The following is a 21,286-nucleotide window of genomic DNA, read 5'->3' on the forward strand; positions in this document are numbered from 1 at the left end:
CTCAGTTTTTTGGTGAAATTAGCAGCCATGAACTCCAGGTTTACAAAAAACTAGACCTTCACTCCTAGCACTGACACCATAATAGACAAAATATGAAAGTGAAAGAATTCAGTGTTAATGGCAGAAGAAGAAAAAAAGCTGAGAAAGATGTTAAGCACACAAGAAATTTCTTAACTTTCTGAAAGAGATGTCAATATGACAATAGTAAAAATGTGTGCTGAATTGAGGAAAGCAATAAAAGCAAGCAAGAGAAAGACTTAGAAAGCTGCAATCAAAAAAAAAAAAATCTCTAAAGAGCACAATAGGTTAAAAAATACAAAAGGGGCCCAACAGCAGATTAAAAGATGAGGAGAAATGAATCTGTGGGCTTGAAGTAGATGAAACTACTGCCTAAAGAGCAGGAAAAAAAAATAAAGAAAAAGAAAACTAATTTCAAAAAGTGAAGTAAAACCATAGATATAATATGGAGCATCAGAAAAGAAAATCTATGATATGGCAACATATTGAATAAAACATGTATGCTATTGCTCGCTTTGGCAGCACATATACTAAAATTGGAACGATACAGAGATTAGCATGGCCCCTGCGCAAGGATGACACACAAATTCGTGAAGTGTTCCATATTAAAAAACAAACAAACAAAAAACAGGTATGCTAACAAGAATAATCTTTGCAACTAGGTTATCACTCAAAATCAAGAAGTGACACAAAGAGTTTAGACAAGCAACTGTTAGATAAAGATAAGTTCATGACTAATAAACCAGCCTACAGACAGTATTAAATGGTCATTTATAAAAGTGAAAATAATACCCTATGATAGTAGTAAGATGATGCTTTGGGGCTGGAGTGATGTTACAGCAGGCAAGCATGCTTTGCCAGCAGTGGCCTCAGGTTCTCTCTCCAGCACTCTATTTGAATCCCCAAGACCACCAGGAGTGATTATTGAATGCAAAACCAGGAGTAAGTCTCTTAGCACAGCCTGGCATGGCCCCAAACAAACAAAAAAAAACAAATGTAATGGGATACTGAAAAACAAATTTAGGAAAGGTGATTAATAATGGACTTTTAAAACTCAAGGCTTACTTTCTTTGAATATCCTAGAAAATTTAAACTTAGAGTATGAGAGGTAAATTTATAGTAATCTCAAGACAAATATATTTAGAAGACACAAACAAAAAGAGGCAAAGGTTACAGGTCATCTAAGCCAAACAAGTAGCAAAGTACAGAGAAAAATATCTAAAAGCACAAGACACAAAAACAGACTTCACAAATACTCTAATTTCATATAGAAAAATAATTGTCAACTCCTTTATTTCTGTAATTTTTCTAAACATCAATGACCTAAAGTCATAAATTGAAGGCACGGTATGGCTGGATGGATCATAAAATAAATTCTACCTTTTCATGCTTAAGAGACATGATAAGCAGGGTTAAAAAAAAAAAGGCAGAAAACAATCATAGACCATGGTAGCCTAAAAATAAGAAGCATCATAATATACATCTAGGGAAGTATCAAAATAAATAAAGTGACTATTGATAGGCCCAAAGAAAAATATCTACAGCAGGATAATATTAGTAAGATATTTTTTTTATTAGTAGGATATTTTAAAAATTTCCTCTACTGTTATGTCAACCTGAAAAAATAGCCTCAAAGCAAAGAGAAATGGAAACACTGGTTTTACACTTAGGCTTTTCTACCTCTATTTCACCCAAAGCAAGTACACAGTCTTCTCTTATGTCCATAAAATATCAATATACCATGAAGATATAGCATGTGGTCTGAGCTGTATCTTCAGGATAGACCACATGTTGAGATAAAAAACAAGTGTCAAAATCATGAAGATTGAAATCTTATCAATGTATATCCAGAATATAATTCTATAAAGGTCAAAATAAGTCATAAAAAGAAAACAAAACATTGTGAAAACATTTGAAACTATACAGCATATTTTAATGGTGGAAAATCATTCCCTTAATAAAAATGTTAAAGTCAGGATATCTCTCTGAGTAAAATAAATCTAGTTCAGTTTAAAATGAGGACAGCAAACTTGTACTCAGGTAAGAACAGACTACTTTAACATCTAATTTGCAATTAAGGCCCACCCCGGCAAGAACAGAGTAATACATTATTATGACTATAATACTATACTTCAAAGTTGCTTGCTGATTGAGTATCTCTCTATAGACAAAACTATATAAATATTTCAGCCCTAGGTGTTAATATATCTGCTAATTGTTCTTAATGTACTTGTTAACAGAATAAATGGTTCACATGTTGGAGCCAACCATCCAGGGTGGGGAGCAGAATTTCTGTTCAATAAATGGCCAGTTTATCCCTTAGTTTGGGATTGTTAAAGGCTGCTTGCAACCTGGATATATCACAGCATTTGCCTTTTTCATCCTTTATGGTCAGTTCTGCTAGAAGGGGATCAAAGGTGCTAAATAGATGGACTTCATTGCAGCAAATTGCCACAAAAGTTTAATGACCATTGAGTCAATGAGTAAATTAGTGAAGAAATAAAGATATTCCTGGAAACGAACAAGAATGAGGTCATAAGCTACCAGAATATATGGGACAATGTGAAAGTCATAGAAATATAAGCCTACATTAGGAAATAAAAACTGAAATAAGTAACTTAACCTTCCATCTTAAGAAACTAGGGGGAAAAAACCCACAACTAATCGTTCAAAATAAGCAGAAGGAAGTACATAATACCAATTAGAGCAGAAAGAAATAAACAATATGTTCTTGTTTGTTCTTGTTTTTAGACCACATCTGGTAGTGCTCAGGACTTAGTCTTGGCTCTGTGCAAAAGGGTCATTTCTGGCAAGGATCTAGGGATGGGATCCTAGGGATCCAACCCAGGTCAACCACATGCGAGAAAAATGCCCTACACACTACAACCGCACAACGCAGTCATTTTTAGAAAGGTCCTTGAAACTGAGATCATGTTCAGAAAGAATAAATATGGGTGATAAAACCTTATATTTATGAAGAAATAGAAAAATGAGTAAGTTCAGAAATGAAGGGAAGAGGCTCTATATATATACCAAAAACAAAAAAATGTTTATGAAATTATTGTGAACAACTTTATGTTATTAAATGAGAGAATCTGGGATCTATTGAAACATTTTTAGAAACTTGCAACCACCCAAATCTGAATGAGGAGGAAGTAAAAAATCCAAAACAAATGAGTAGCTAGTATGTAAATTTAAATACTAATCAAAAGTCTCTCTGAAAACAAAGCCTGGGTTCAGAGAGATTCACTAGTGAGTTATTTTAATCCTTCAAAGAGGATCAATTACCACTCTACCTCAGGCACTTCCAGTGATAAACAAAACAGAATTTCTCCTAAAAAAGTCCTTTGCTGCTGACACTGAAACAGTGAGCATGCGTCTGTGTTCCTCCATGGCTCCTAGTTCTTCAGTACTTTTAAAAATGATAATATATATATATATATATATATATATATATATATATATATAAAAGCACAAAACATTGTTTACTTTTTATATATTATTTTTTACCTTCATTTATTATTATTATTTTTTTTTACTTACCTATTTTTGGCCAATTTCTCTGTTTGGGTGTGGTTATTGAAGCTGTTGTCCCCAAATATACCTATTTTTTCTCTTCTTTTCTTTTCTTTCTTTAGGGGCTATGTCATGTTTCTTATCTCAAGACCATGGCGGTTTTTTGTTTGTTTGTTTGTTTTGTTTGTTCTGGGTTTTTTTTGTATTGATGGAATGTTTCATTTTCTTTTTCCTCCTTCACCCCTCAAATCGATGATAAGAGCCTCTAGAAGGACTCTGCTCACTTTCGGAGTATTAGACTTTTATCCCAGTTTACTACTTTTCTCTTCTTCAAACCAAACCACGCAAATTTAACTAGCTAGGCCTGCCTCCCAGTTAGAGGGGGAAATTAGGGAGACACCTAGACCAACCAGATGCAAGACTACTATGTAGTAGGATAGGTACATAGGGGACCACATATTCTAGCAGCCCTGGGGGTGAGGGAAGAGGATACAGGAGATAGGACAAAAACGGAGGTGTAGGGAGGACAATTTGGTGATGGGAATCCCCCCAGATGTTATGTAAATATTTAACTAAAATATTATTGTCAACAACATGTAAACCACTATGATCAAAATAAAAATTATATTTAAAAAATGATAATATATATTTAGAAAGATGCTCAGACTTAAAGATAAAATTCAGGGCAAATATTATAAAGGAGAAGAAAAAGGAAAAGAAATATTGGCCTAATTTCAATATGACTCATTTTGGGTGGGGTTTATAGAAAAACTGGCTGATTAATTGTGCTACTTATTAAGTGATAAGAACATTATGAAATGCAAGAATCATACAGAGAGGTCTGCCTGGCTTAAGCTTTGGGGTTATCTATTTGACTATTTCCCTTAGCTATTGCCCATTATCTTACTATACCAGTGAGTCTAAGCTCTGGGGCAGAACTTGTGATCTTGAAAAACTCCCTCGAGAAAAACACAAGATTTTGTAGGAATGTTTAAAGTGTCAAAGAGTGGAAGCTGAAATAAAATTGGCAAGGGGACACTTAAGCTTCCTTTTTCAAGACAGCATTACCCTGATCCCCAAAGCAGAGAGATATCATGAATTAAAGAGAAATACAAATGAGTCAAGAGCTTAAAGCAGTACAAGAAAAGCCTCTTTAGCAAATGATACTAGGAAACTGATTCCCTAAACCGTGCCACACAAAACCTAGTTGGAAATTAATAAAGAAATTGGGCACTACGTCAAATAAAATGTTTGTTCACTGTGAAAGAAATGACTAAAATAAAAATTTGTCACCCTAAATGGGAGAAAAAATTATTCCATGCATTTGAAAATGGTCAATATCTAATCTATCTTGATACTTGCAAAATTTACTATGCCACCAAAATATTAAAACCAAACACACCCAAAAGGGGATAGTTTGAGCAGATACTTCCACCAAAATTAGATATATAACTTGTCAATAAGCATGTGAAAAAATATTCAGTATCACTGATTATCAGGAAAATGCAAGTCAAAATGAGGTGATCTGTAATACTAGTTAGAAAAGATTATTATAAATATCTGGAAACAACAATGTAGTTAGGGAAATGGTAAAAAAATTAAAAAAAGGAAAGAAAAAGAAACCTTATTGTTATTGGCATCGGAAATTCATTTAACCTCTGAGTATAACAGTTACAGAGTCCTCAAAGATTTCAAAATTGAAATTTCTATATAGTGGGTCTTATGATTTCACATCTTAAAATATATCCTAAAAGACACAAAACATTAGTGTGAAAAGGTATAAAATAAACACTCATTGCATTGTTAATGACATTAACCAAGATTTGAAAACAAATCAAATGCCTAAAGACAGATGAATAAACAAGAAAGAGGTAGTTTATATACACACACAAATATACACACACATATATAACTATATATATAGTTTATGTATAAAATTTATATATATTTATATTATATATTAATACAAATATTATGATATATTACATATTATAATATTATATATAGACATATTTATATATAAATATATTTATATATTATATATAAATGTTATTAACTCACATATGAATCTGGGTTTAGAATGCACAGATCTCGCACTGATTGTGAATGGATAATCATCCATTTTAGTCTGGGGTTTATTTAGCCTCTATCATCTTTCATCAGTGCTGTTGAGTCCATTGCCACCTTTTGGCACTCACAGAATTCAAGTAACTAAGATAAATGTAAATCATCATATCTGAGAGCATGTTTAAGAGTGTTTGTATCTCACTTTTCTAAAGTTGCTGAAACGTAACCTACATATTGACAATTGGGATACTCACATACTTTGACAAACTAGGACTTCCAAGTCTAAAAATAAATATGCTCCCATTTTGATGTTTCCTTTTTATTTTAACCAGGCTTCTTACTAAACTTCAAAAATAATGCCAGACAGCCATATTCAGACCCTATAAGTGGTACAAATATCTGTCTTTAATTGGGCTACTTTAAGAAGACAGAAATGAAGAAAGATTCCACACAGCAGAGCTTGAACAATATGTTTCACTCACATTTATGCACTTGGGGAAGTTCAAAATTAAGGGAGCAGCTGGTTCTGTGTCTTCTAGGAACTGTTGCCAGCTTGCTAATCTTCCACATGCAGCCTTGTGTAGTAGAAAGTTGGTGAAGAGAAATGAATTCCATGACATGCAGTAGAAGAAGCTGGTGGGGAACCCTCTTGGGATTCTTTGACAAAGATTCTAACTCTCTTCTTAAAGCTCCCATCTTATGACTTAGGATCAGCCTCTGACAAGCCCCAATTATAATGACATAAACGGGGGTGTCTTTTTTCTATTTCACTTTTAATGACCACAGAAGGGACAGCTGAGATTGAACAGTTCCAAATTTCACTTCTTCCTTTTCCCAAATAGAAATGGAGTAAGGAACCTCTTCAACAAATGGTGATGGGAAAAGTGGATAAGCACATGCACAATTAAAGCTGATATATATTTCACATCTTCACAAAAATTAAAATAAATTGGATAACTGAGTTCCAACTGAAAATTATATCAAGAAAAATATAGAAAAAAACGACAATTTGTTTGTTTTGTTTTGGGGCCACACCCGGTGATGTTCAGGGGTTACTCCTGGCTATTAGCTCAGAAATCTCTCCTGGCTTGAGGGACCATCTGGGACGCTGAGGGATTGAACCTAGGATAGCAGCGGGCAAGGCAGACACTTAGCTCTTGCACCACAGCTCCGGCCCCTAAAATGACAATTTTTAAAAATATTTTTCATTTATTATTTAAGCACTGTGGTTATAAAACTATTCATGCTTGAGTTTTAGTCAAATAATGTACAACTTCCTTCACCTGTACATGTTTTCTATCACCAGTGTCCCCAACATCCCTCTCACTCTTCCTGCTGCCTGCCTCAGGGCAGATATTTCCCTTCACTCTCTCTTCCTTTATCCCCCCTTTTTGACACTATGGTTTGCACTATTATTAATGTATGATAACCATATATATCACTTTGTCTCCTTTCAGCATTCCATTTTTGTCTAGAGTGGAATAATACAAATTTGAATCTTAAAATCTGTCCTCATTAATTTGAAATCACTGTCAAAGGCAACAAAAGATAAACAAATTGGAAGACATCAAACTAAAGCTTCTGCATATCAAAAGAAACAGGGCTACACCCAGAGAGATAGCACGGAGGTAAAGCGTTTGATTTGCATGCAGAAGGACAGCAGTTCAAATTCCGGCATCTCCTCCAGCCTGCAGGAGCAATTTCTGAGCCTAGCGCCAGGAGGAACCCCTGAGTGCTGCTGGGTGTGGCCCAAAAACAAACAAACAAACAAACAAAAAGAAACAGGGCTAAAATGAAAAAATATCTAACAGAATGCAAAAAAACTAAGATTCAACAACTCAGATTCATTATTAGTTTAATATTCATGTTATATAAACAAAGATCATTAAAACCATATCAAAAAATGGGAAGATGAAATGAACAAACACTTCTCAGAGGAAGACAAACTGATCATAAATAGGCACAAGAAAAAAGTGCTCAACCTCTCTTATCATTAAGGAAATTCAAATCAAGACAAAAATGAGATATCTCACACCAGTGAGAATGATGCATATTGAAAAGAGGAGGAATGATATGTGCTGTCAGGGATGTGATGAAAAAGAACTCTCATTGACTGATAGTGAGTATGTTGTCCGGTTTAACCTCTATGGAAAACAGAATGGAGAATTTTTAGTAAATTTAGAATTGAGCTGCCAAATGACTCAGCTATTCCACTTCTGGGTATCTATCCCCAGGACTTAAAACATTCATTCAAGAGGATGTATGCACACCATTCATTATTAATTGCTAAAATGAGTACAGTAGCTAAGATATAAAATCAAACTAGGTATCCAATGTCATGAAATAATTATGAAGATATAATACATATACACAATGGAATACTACACAGCTGCAAAGAATAATAAAAACCATACATTACTTTCCTGCTATTTAGTTGGAACTGAAATATAACATGTTGAGTAAAATAAGCCAGAAAGACAAACATAGAGTGATCTCAATTATCTGTATTATATAGAACAGCTGAATAAGTAAGTGTAAAATAGTTAAGGGTGTTTGTGCTTAGATCACCTTTGGTGCCAAATGTATGGAGAAGAATAGAGAAGGAAATAAATGATGGGAGAAAGCAAGAATAGGAAATAGGGCTCAGGGATGTATGTGGGCAAATAGAATTGTATATATAAAAGCAAGACTCAACAACATTGTAATCAAAAAATCTAAACTACAATCACTAAAGTTTGAAATTTGCCTGGCAATGTAGCAGGCAGGGAACAGAATGTTGGAAATTCTGGCGGAAGGTAGTTGACACTGATGGTGGAATAGTGTTAGAATATCATATGCTTAAGCCTCATCTATCAATAACTTTGTAACTGGTGACTCTTTAAACATATTTTTAAATATTTTGTATTGAGACCAATGTGAATTACAAATCTTTCACAGTTGTATTTTAGGTATATAGTGACAATGAATTAGGGCCATTCCCACTACCAGTCTTGACCTCCCTCCGCTATAGTTCTCAACATGCCTCCCATACCTCCACACTTAGCCCCCTGGAATACTAGTGTAACAGGTCCCTTTTGTGTAGCTTGTACTTGGGTCTCTTGATGCTATTGTCATTGACTTGGGGTTGGGTATTGAGGTTTGACCATACTTTATTTTCACTCAATGCTCCTAAGACTGCTTGGCCCCTGGGTTTCATTCACTTTTTTTTCTCAGTTTGTAGGAAGACTAAACATATTTTGGGGACTCATTTTTGTTTCCTTTTTTTCAAAAAAATAATTTTTACTGTGACCAAAAATGAATAACAAATATTTCACAGTAATATTTAAGCATGTAGTGATTGTCAAGGTCATTCCCACCACCAGGGTTGTCCTCTCTCTACTCCTTTTCCCAGTATGTGTCCCATATCTCCCTCCTTTGACCCCCAGAGTGCTAGTGTAACAGCTTGTTGTAGATAGGGTATCGATTCTGTTGTTGACTTTTGGTTTAGTGTTTAAATCTGATCATTTTTTTTATTTCTACTCAATGTTCATACAGCTGTTTGGTCCTGGTACCATTCATTTTTATTTTCCCCCTCAATTCATGAGGCAGAACAAAATGATTTAAGTTGTGTGGTTCTGCTGGTGTGGAAATAGAATTTGGAACATATATATATTATATATACATATATACATACAAATATATATACATATATATATATATATATATATATATATATATATATATATATATATATGAGAAAGGGGGCCAACCTTTATATATAGGCCATAGGAGGGAACCAAGTTAAAAGAGGGCTATGATAAGAAAAGTTTGAGAAACTCTTCTCTAAACAATATTTTCAGTGTAAATGAAACAAACTTCTTTGGGAGAAAATGTAGTGCTTTCTGATCTTAAGAGCTGAAGTCAATGCTTGACTTCAATGCTTCAAAGAGCCTTGTGAATCTCTTGTTTAGGGGCTATAATTATGGCTTGAAGTCTAAGCTTAATTCTCTTATTAAGAGTTTAATATAGATAGTGATTTTAGGTTAGTGATTTTTAAAGATTTTGAAAATTATGTTATCTCTATATATGCTGCTTATGCTCTATAAATAAATATAAAGACTTAGAACAAATGTTGTGGAAGCCTCATCCCCCTCAGAGGAATTGGGGAATGTGGGTCTGGAAGCAATGCCAACACAGGAAATAATCTATTCAAAGTTGAAGAGATAAAACAGGTTCAGGAAACTTCCACCGCAATCTCTCTACAAGCAGGCAAAGATAACAGCAGGCAGACAGATTAGCTATGGAACCAATACTGCAAGCAATTTCTCTGACCTGAGGTCTTTATTGGGAAGAGAAGGACCACCCTCATGGGTGGAGAAGAGGTAGGGGTAGGGGACCAATTCAGAGATATGTCCATTCCATGAGTGACAAGAAAAAGCAAAGAAGAATTATCCTGAATTGTGTAAAAACTGGTTACTCAATAACTCCCCCTTCTTGATTTTATAGGTAATGCAGAAATATGAAGTAAAACAAAGTAATTCATGTACCACGTTTCTATGTCAAAAAAACAGAAGCCCCTATCTGAAAGAATAAAAAGGTGTCAGTATTTTGCATAGGCACAGAAAAAGATGAGGAAATAGAAAGAAAACCTTTGGCCTATAAACAGGGTGTCCTTACTCATGAAATCTTGCCCTAAGACCAACTACAGTTTCCAGACTAATTTTTCTAACCCCAAGGTCTTGCTTCATGGCCCTAGGAAAAGTTTTTCTCATCACAGTTGACACAGTAAGACTTCAATAATTAGAGACTTGCTTTTGCACTGATTCTAGGTCTAAGTCAAGTTGTCCCAAAGAGTCTCCTGGTTTCAATTTTACCACTAAGTGGCTTGGCAAGGAAACCCACCCTAGAAGCAAGTCATTGCTGTTTCCAAGTTGTCATCAGGGTGGCATAGGAGCCCACAGTGGAGCAAGTTCATGTCAAGGCAGCACTAGGGCCTGCCCTGCTAGAAGTTTGACTTTTGGTAATGGTGCAGAAACTATGCCAGTTCCAAAGATGGGATCCAGGTTATGTGAAGAATGGGTTAAGTGATGTCTGAGATACTGAAGCCTAAGTCAAATTACTATGGTAAATGTTCAGGGTGTAAGGCCCCCTGCAACATAAAATGTTCAAATTCTTATCCTTAGTAGAGAGGAATTATCTCTACAACTAAGATTTCCCATTTTACTGTACTTATGCAAAAAAGAATTCCACAGAATAGTATTGGTACATGTGAGGTAAAAATAACAAGCTGACCAATATTTATAATCTGGTTCTAGCAGAAACATAGAACCTAAGAGATACTCACCTACTAACCATATCCAAAGGAGGAAAAACTAAATCTACATGAGGAAATACACAAAAAAGTGTAAACTTTAAAGAATGTACACCTCAAGAGATATACAAAAGAAATATACATATGCCCTTAAGTCTTTTGAAATAATCTAAGGGGGGATAAAATCCAGAGCACAGCTTTAGCAACATGATCTTGTGGCAGTCTGAAAAATGACTTGCAGATGTCACAGATCAGAAAAATGTCCTTGACTTGAGACCCTCTCAATAGCCAATCCAGATGCAAGCAGCAGTCCATTGGGAGGGAATAAGGACAGGGAGAATGTTCCATTTCCTGAGGAAAGAAGAACTGAGAGTAAAAAGGGTTAAATAGGGAGTGATAACACATCTGGGGTGAGAGAACAAAGGGAAACAGTAGAAAAGGATTTATAAACTGGTAAGTAGGGAAGGAGGAAGGAGGAAACTCTGCATTTATCTGTAGATGTCAATGGCAAAGTTAAAGGTATAAAAATCTCAAATGTCCTAGAATCTTTGTGACAAATTAGGCACTGGAATATGGACTTTAACTGGCCTTGGAAAAGTGTAAATGAAATAGATTCATTAAGCTGTGTCTCTGCCAAGCTTGCTCTGCAACTTTTAAGTCAATGAAATAATCATTATTTTTCTCTTTATGTCTTTTCTGCCTATCAACTTTATTCAGGTCCTCATGGAGACCATTTATCAAGATTAGAAGTATAGTTTATGTGGAACTTGTTGACTGTGCCTGCAAACTGGCCAGTTAGTTTTCCAATGCTTATCTTAAAGTCTTTGGAGATAAAATTCCTGCCTGTATGGCTTTTATAACTTTACCAAATTCTATTTTCACTCTGCCTTTATGTCACAACAGACTTTACCTGTTAATATTCTCCTTGTAATGGCATTGGTTACAATAATCAGTCAAACTTGGAATATTATACAGGCAGTGTAATATTGAGTTCATGTAACGAACAATTCTTGACAGAAAAACATTGCAGCAAGAAGGTGCAACAGGTTTAGCTCTTTCAGATGTCAAATTTATGGCCTATATGAAATGATAATAAGTGTCCACAGCCACATGGACATAGGGTTTCTTGAGAAAGAAGCTAACATGGGTAACATCCATTTGCCATAATTCATTTTTCTGCAAACTTCAGGGGTTGTGCCCAGCTATACATGATCTTTTATGCAAAGGCACACAAAAGGTATATTTTTCAATAATATGTTTGCCTTGCCTCCATGGAATATGATAGTTCACATAAAGATGGCAGGCATTTGTATGAAGTACATGTTCTTCTGCAAATGACTTAAATATTGGCATGGCTAAAAGGTCAGCAGTTTTTATTTCCTTGAGCCTTTGGCCTGGGAGGCCAGAATGAGCTCTTATGTGACAAAAATTAGTTTTGGAGCGCTTTTATAAAAGGGTTTAAAATTGCTGAAGGAAATGTTGAACTATCTGGTTATGAGCATTTAAAGAGGCAGTGAAATTTTCTGGAAATAGTCCCACAACATACATTGAGTGACTCCCTACATTGCATGGTTCTGAGACATGGGAGAGAAATTAAAGAAGCAAGATCCACTTGTGGAGTGGACTTGTCATGTGTAAATACTGTTGTGGTCAGTGAGGGGCAGTAATACTGTCTTTTCCTGATGGTGATCTATCAGTGTAAAACACAGGGTCATTGGGTATGGGAAAGAACAGATTATTAAAGAAATTACAAAATGAGTCCTTCTGAAAAAATTTCAGGTCTTTCCTGTGGGGTTATTGAGAAGATATTTCACCTGAGAAGTCTGATAAGGCTTTTTGAAGAGGCTCACTGAAAAATAATTTGCATTATACTTCTTTTTTGGGAATTGGCAGCATGATAATTTCAGGATCAAAACCTAACAAAGAGACTACTCTGAGCTTTGCGTTGATGATAAGAGCAGCTAATCAACTCTAATAGGGCACAAATGTGCGAGGCTGTTTGTTGTGTAAATAAATTCATTCTAATAACCATGACAACTGAGCTCCTGTTGGAGACAGAAGAGTCACAAAAACTAATATCCACACTTTATTTCTAGGTATGAACTTGGAAAGATAGGACTTTTGGAGCAGGTCGATGAAGAAATTCAATTTCTTTTGGGGTTTTTGAGTTAAACACCTGGAAGCTATTTAAATCTGATTTTTCCTTCTCGGGTGCTAAATAAATTGCTAAATTCTGAGTTTGAAATCCCAAATGAGAGATGTATCTAATTTATGTCAACTAAAAGTTTTTGAAAGTCATTGGGAGATTTTAGATTTTTCTGATAAATAGAGATTTTTCTGGGGCATATAGATGTATGCTCCAAAATAAAACCCCAAATATTGAAATGGGAGCAAAGTCTGATTTTTTCTGTAGCTATTTTTAAACCAGCATTAAATAAATAAGTAATAATATATTAATACAACCATCAAAATTTTCTAGATTTACACATCTAATTTATGTCAACTAAAAGTTTTTGAAAGTCATTGGGAGATTTTAGATTTTTCTGATAGAGATTTTTCTGGGGCATACAGATGTATGCTCCAAAATAAAACCCCAAATATTGAAATGGGGGCAGAGTCTGAATTTTTTCTGTAGCTATTTTTAAACCAGCATTAAATAAATAAGTAATAATATATTAATACAACCATCATAATTTTCTGTCTATAGAGCAGGCCTTGAGTTTGTCATTTATATCATGAATAATATAAGCCTTGAGGGCATAGGTCTGGGGGGAATCCTGCAGTGTCTGATCAAATGTTCCACTTTACCATAGTATTTGACTTGAACTGTGGGGCTGGAATTGAATTGCTACCCCAGTTATTTTAGTCATGGTAAGAAAATGAGAAATAATCTCTAGCTCAACAAAATTCTTTGCGACACTTGGACAAATTCCAGGTGGTCTTCTTGGATGGGCAATATTACGGGGCCTCCTTGGTCAGGCAATATTTTGGGGGCCCTGTGTCCTCTAGAAAAATAGCTAGATCCATTCTGTTTCCTGGAGTTTGCCTCTATATGGAATAGGTTGTTAAAGCATTTCTTGAACATCCACATAGACTCTGAATCTAATTGACCAGACATTTCTATAAGCCTGTAGAAATTCCATCACATCTCTCTCTGTCTCTCTGTCTCTGTCTCTCTCTTTCTCTCTCTCTCTTTCTCTCTCCCTCCCTCTCATGGGTTGTAAAATATCCTGATATTTTCATTAACATTTTCAAAAGCTAACGTTTTTGTCAGGAGCTGCTGCATTTCCTTTCTTTTCATCTGTCTCTGGATAGCATCTGTCATTTCCCCCCCAAATTCTAAGTATGGCTCAGAAGCAGCCTGAAAGATTTTTTAAAACTGATCTTAAATTCTGCAATCATGTCAACCATCTCCCAAGCATACAATGCAATGTCCTTGACCAATTCCAAAACAGCATGGGATAAAGTCACTTGCTTGTTGGGGGGGGTGGTCTGAGAAAGCCCTTTCCCCTATCAAACGTTCATAAGACAACCTAACACCTGTAAAACCATTCTTACAGAATAACTTGGGTTATTAAGCTTTATTTTAGTTCCATCAGAAAACCATATGCTCCATTGCATCAATTGGGGAGAACACAGGCAGGTCTTAGCAACAATATTAAAGTACTGAGGGATCTAACAACACCCCCTTACTACCTTACTACCTTATTTCAGAAGTAAGGAATTCAATACAAAACAGAGAAAGTAGACCATATTACGAAGATGCCTTCTTCAATCAACCAAGAGATTTCATGTTAAAACCCACATAGGTTTTTTTAATTTTTATTTATTGATTGATTGAGTAATTGATTGGTTGTTGAGCCACACCCAGCGGTGCTTAGGGGTTACTCCTGGCTCTACACTCAGAAATCGTCCCTGGCAGACTGGGTTACCATATGGGTGCTGGGAATCGAACCAGGTCCCTCTGGGATCAGCAGCTTGCAAGGCAAATGCCCATGCTATCTCTTGGGCCCAAATCCACGTAGGTGTGAGTTTGGTTGTTTTACTGATAGGGGGGAGCTGATTTTGGATCTGCATTTGTCTCACACTCTCTACAGTCTACAAAGTTGCGGTGGAGGAGGAATGGGGGGTAATCTTATAGACTGGCATCTGAGGGGACTGTTGCTCGCTCATTTTCGGCTTTTGTTTTATAAAGTTTATTAATCTCAGCAGCTGGCAATTCCTCTTGTTCAGCCTTAGTGGAATTATACCAATCACTGAAGGGTAGTGAGTTATTAGTTTCAGAGCATTTGGTCTGAGCACTTGTCGCTACTGGAGAATGAGCTTTTATTTTCCAAAGTTGAAGGCGTTTCTGAAAACTTGGCCTGTGTATCCCACATTGCATGGTACATATAAATTATGATGCCTATTAGGATCCATACCAGAATGAGTAATATGAAAATTATTACTTCGATATGTTTTATATTGATTGTTGAAATACAGAAGGTAGAAATATAGACAAAGAAAAGCCAGCACCCCTTGATCCAAATCAAGCCATTGCCATAACTTTGAACCAAGTAGGAACTAGAATCTTTATCCAAGTGGAATTATCCACATAAACGGATACCAGGGAACATCTCACCAATTGTAGATGAGGTCCTGTTCCAGGCACCAAGTATGTAGAAATCTCATCCCCTCTACCAGGGGTTTTGGGGAACTAGGGTTTAGTAGCAGCACTGACACAGGAAATAACCCACACAAAATTGAAGAGAAAAAAACAGGTTTAGGAAACTTCCACCACAAGCTTTCTGCAATCAGGCAAAGATACTGGCAGGCAGACAGACTAGCTGTTTCTTGGGCCTGAGATCTTTATTGGGAAGAGAAGGACCACGCCATGGGTGGTCCAACAAATATCACATCTGGTTGCATTATGGTTTACTGAGTATTTTAAGCCCAATATTAAAAGTGATTGCTTAATGAAAATATTTAAAATGTTATAATCATTAGAATGTATCTAGTTTCTCAGGGGCTCTATGGAGAGGTAAGAGAAAAATGTCATCATTTTCATGACTGCTAACACAAAGTCTATTCTAAAATCAGTAGATAAAGAAATATTAAGAAATACATTTCCTAGAAATGATAATTGCCATACATTATAATTATTTTGGTAGATTTGTACAAAGTCAACTGGAAGTCTTTCAGAAGGCATTCAATTTTCTAGACAGTATTAATAATATTTTTGATTCATGAGAGGAGGTTAAAACATCAACATTTATAGAACTTTAGAAAAGTTGACTCCAGAAAAACCGGCTAACCTTTGCAAAAGCTGGCTCCCTGTGTGTGACACCAGGCGGGGAAAATCCGCGAAAGTACACCGGCCCAGTGGGGCTCAGCTGTGAAAGACTGTGAGTGTGACCTGTCTATGTCTGTCTACTGTCCTCTTGCGTGAAACTCTTGCGAGTGGGGCAAAAAGAGGCTCAGAGGAGCACGGCCGCTCCGCTTCGCTACGCGGCCGTGCACTCTTTCTAAGGAAAGAACTCCATTGCAACAAGAAGGAAAAATCACACTAAGAACGGCGCTATATCACAGAAGCAAACATTTCTCTCTGGACTGTCTTCTCTGTTGCATGCTCGGGCCTAAAATTTGACCCAGTGTGAGGCTTCATCCACGGAGGACTCCCCTCCCTTAGAGGCAAGTCAGCCCATCCAGAAAGGGAGGAGCCAGAGGAGTGTGCTGCCTACATCATATAGACAATGAATACCACTACAGCACGTAGAAAAACCCACAATACAAGTGTGACAATGGGGAAACAACGCAGGCCAGCATCAGACATAGAGAATGAAGATGACAATTCTGATGACCAGATAATAACTGAACAACTAATCAACCTCTCAGATAAGGACTTTAGACTAGCAATATGGAAGGTGCTCAACAGACTCCAAGAAACCATGGATCGAGTTGAACAGAACACTAATAAGAACCAAGAATATATGAAGGCAGAAATGACAAAACTCCAAACTGAAATAACATGTCAACTAACAGGTCTGAAAAAGTCAGTAAACGAAGTGAATGACAAAATGGATAAGCTCTGGGACAGGGTATCAGAAGCTGAGAATAGACTTGGTGCTGTGGAAGATGAGATACATAACAATTCCATACAGCAGGAGAGATTGGACAAAAAACTTAAAGCAAATGAGCAGACAATGGAAAAATTAGTCAAAGAATGGGAACAGACGAAAATAGAAGTCTATGATAAGATCAACAGAAACAACTTAAGAATCATTGGAGTCCCAGAGACCCAGGAAGAAAATTTCCAGGAAGAATCAATGGTCAAGAACATCATTAAAGAGAAACTTCCAGAGCTAAAGAATATATGTGATCAAATCCTGCATGCCCGAAGAGTACCAACCAAAAGAGACCCAAGAAAAACCACCCCAAGACACATCCTAGTCACAATGACAAATCCCACAGATAGAGACAGAATTCTGAAAACAGCAAGATCAAAAGGGGAAATCATGTTCAAGCAAGCTTCCCTGAGATTTACAGCAGACCTGTCACCAGAAACGCTCAATGCCAGAAAGCAGTGGTGGGATATTGTGACAAGACTGAATGAAATTAATGCTTCACCCAGAATACTATACCCAGCAAAACTCACTTTCCGGTTTGATGGAAGAATACATGGTTTCACAGACAAAAAACAGCTCAGAAACTTCACAGACACAAAACCAGTCTTAAGAGAAAAACTGAAAGACCTAATCTAAGACAAGACTACCCAAAAGACACACCAAATTTTGAAATAAAGATGGCGTTAAATCCCAGGACAATTCTTTCTCTCAACGTCAATGGACTAAATGCACCAGTTAAGAGACACAGAGTGGCTAAATGGATCAAAAAACTCAATCCAACCTTCTGCTGCCTACAAGAAACGCACCTGAATAGCCAGAACAAACATAGACTCAAAATAAAAGGCTGGAGAAAAGTTATCCAAGCAAACAACACCCATAAAAAAGCTGGAGTGGCCATACTAATATCAGATAATGCAAACTTTATACTCAGGAAGGTTGTAAGGGACAAAGACGGACATTTTATATTAATCAAGGGGTACGTAGAGCAGGAAGAATTCACTCTCCTAAACATATATGCACCGAATGAGGGGCCAGCAAAATATTTAATACAACTGTTGACAAATCTGAAAAATAATATCAACAACAACACAATAATTGTGGGGGACCTTAACACGGCTTTGTCAACACTGGACAGGTCAACCAGACTGAAACCCAACAAGAATATACTAGACCTGAGGAGAGAAATGGAAGAAAGAGGCCTAGTGGATATATATAGGACACTCCATCCCCAGAAACCTGGATACACATTCTTCTCCAATGTACATGGGACATTCTCCAGGATAGACTACATGCTGGCACATAAAACATACCTCCATAAGATCAAGAGGATAGAAATTTTGCAGACTACCTTCGCTGACCACAAGGCTCTGAAATTATTTGTGAACTCCAAAGGGACTCAGAAGAAACACTTTAACACCTGGAAGTTAAACAGCCTCATGCTCAATAACCAGTGGGTCCGAGATAAAATCAAGGAGGAAATAAAAAGGTTCCTGGAAACAAATGACAATAAAGACACAAACTCTCAGAACTTATGGGACACAGCAAAAGCAGTACTGAGAGGAAAATTTATAGCTCTGCAAGCACACATCAGGAAGGAAGAAGGAGCTTACCTGAGTAGCTTAATGACACAGCTAATAGAACTAGAAAATGCTCAACAAAAGGACCCAAGAATAGGAAGACAGAAGGAAATAACAAAGCTGAGAGCAGAAATCAACGAAGTGGAAACTCAAAAAACAATCCGAAAGATCAACGAAAGCAGAAGTTGGTTCTTTGAAAAAATAAACAAGATTGATAGACCACTGGCAAACCTAACAAAGAAAGAGAGAGAGAGAAACTTGATAACTCGTATCAGGAATGAAAAAGGAGAGATCACTACTGATATGACAGAGATTCAAAGGGTAATCAGAAACTACTTTGAAAAACTCTACGCCACTAAAAATGAGAACCTGGAAGAAATGGATAAATTCTTGGACTCTTATAATCTTCCACGGTTGAAGGAAGAGGATGTAGCATATCTAAACACCCCCATCACCATTGATGAAATTAAAACAGTAATCAAATGTCTGCCGAAAAACAAAAGCCCAGGTCCAGATGGATTCACTAATGAATTCTATCAAACTTTCCAAGAGGAACTACTGCCAATCTTGGCAAGACTCTTTCATGAAATTGAACAAACAGAAACACTTCCAAATAGCTTTTATGAAGCCAACATCACCTTGATACCTAAACCAGACAGAGACGCTACCAAAAAAGAAAATTACAGACCAATATCACTGATGAATGCAGATGCAAAGATCCTCAACAAAATCCTGGCAAATAGGATTCAATGCCTCGTTAAGAAGATCATCCACTACGATCAAGTAGGTTTCATCCCAGGAATGCAAGGCTGGTTTAACATCCGTAAATCTATCAACATAATACACAACATCAATAACAAGAAAAATAAAAACCACATGATCGTATCAATAGATGCAGAGAAAGCATTTGATAAGGTCCAACACCCATTCTTGATCAAAACTCTCAGCAAGATGGGAATGATAGGAACCTTTCTCAATATAGTGAAGGCCATCTACCACAAGCCAGTGGCAAATATTATCCTCAATGGAGAAAAACTGAAAGCCTTCCCTCTAAATTCTGGCACAAGACAAGGCTGTCCTCTCTCACCACTCCTATTCAACATAGCACTGGAAGTACTTGCTATAGCGATTAGGCAAGAAAAGGATATCAAGGGAATCCAGATAGGAAAGGAAGAAGTCAAGCTCTCACTGTTTGCAGATGACATGATACTCTACTTAGAAAACCCCAAAGACTCTATCAAAAAGCTTCTAGAAACAATAGACTCATATAGCAAGGTGGCAGGCTACAAAATTAACACACAAAAATCAATGGCCTTTCTATATACCAATAGTAATAAGGATGAAATGGACATTAAGAAAACAACCCCATTCACAATAGTACCACACAAACTCAAATATCTTGGAATCAACTTGACTAAATATGTGAAGGACCTATACAAAGAAAACTATAAAACTCTGCTCCAAGAAATAAGAGAGGACACACGGAAATGGAAACACATACCCTGCTCATGGATTGGCAGGATTAACATCATCAAAATGTCAATACTCCCCAAGGCATTATACAGATTTAATGCCATCCCTCTAAAGATACCCATGACATTCTTCAAAGAAGTGGATCAGACACTTTTGAAATTCATTTGGAACAATAAACACCCTCGAATAGCTAAAGCAATCATTGGGAAAAAGAATATGGGAGGAATTACTTTTCCCAACTTTAAACTGTACTACAAAGCAACAGTTATCAAAACAGCATGGTATTGGAATAAGGATAGGTCCTCAGATCAGTGGAATAGGCTTGAATACTCAGAAAATGTTCCCCAGAGATACAACCATCTAATTTTTGATAAAGGAGCAGGAAATCCTAAATGGAGCAGGGAAAGCCTCTTCAACAAGTGGTGCTGGCACAATTGGATAGCCACTTGCAAAAAATTAAACTTAGACCCCCAGCTAACATCATGTACAAAGGTAAAATCCAAATGGATTAAAGACCTCGATATCAGCCCCAAAACCATAAGATATATAGAACAGCACATAGGCAAAACACTACAGGACATTACAGGCATCTTCAAGGAGGAAACTGCACTCTCCAAGCAAGTGAAAGCAGAGATTAACAGATGGGAATATATTAAGCTGAGAAGCTTCTGCACCTCAAAGGAAATAGTGCCCAGGATACAAGAGCCACCCACTGAGTGGGAGAAACTATTCACCCAATACCCATCAGATAAGGGGCTAATCTCCAAAATATACAAGGCACTGACAGAACTTTACAAGAAAAAAACATCTAACCCCATCAAAAAATGGGGAGAAGAAATGAACAGACACTTTGACAAAGAAGAAATACGCATGGCCAAAAGACACATGAAAAAATGTTCCACATCACTAATCATCAGGGAGATGCAAATCAAAACAACGATGAGATACCACCTCACACCCCAGAGAATGGCACACATCACAAAGAATGAGAATAAACAGTGTTGGCGGGGATGTGGAGAGAAAGGAACTCTTATCCACTGCTGGTGGGAATGCCGTCTAGTTCAACCGTTATGGAAAGCGATATGGAGATTCCTCCAAAAACTGGAAATCGAGCTCCCATACGATCCAGCTATACCACTCCTAGGAATATACCCTAGGAACACAAAAATACAATACAAAAACCCCTTCCTTACACCTATATTCATTGCAGCTCTATTTACCATAGCAAGACTCTGGAAACA

At 36.6% G+C, this 21,286-nt stretch overlaps 1 non-coding gene across 1 annotated transcript; it reads left to right on the plus strand.

Moving 5' to 3' along the window:
* Nucleotides 1-524: 524 nt before the first annotated feature.
* LOC126026786 (U6 spliceosomal RNA) lies at nt 525-628 on the plus strand. Its single transcript, XR_007502006.1, has one exon. It is a non-coding gene; the product is annotated as a U6 spliceosomal RNA (small nuclear RNA).
* Nucleotides 629-21,286: the final 20,658 nt, after the last annotated feature.

The sequence above is a fragment of the Suncus etruscus genome, chromosome 13 (genome assembly GCF_024139225.1).
Source record: "Suncus etruscus isolate mSunEtr1 chromosome 13, mSunEtr1.pri.cur, whole genome shotgun sequence".
In the NCBI taxonomy this organism is placed as follows: domain Eukaryota; kingdom Metazoa; phylum Chordata; class Mammalia; order Eulipotyphla; family Soricidae; genus Suncus; species Suncus etruscus.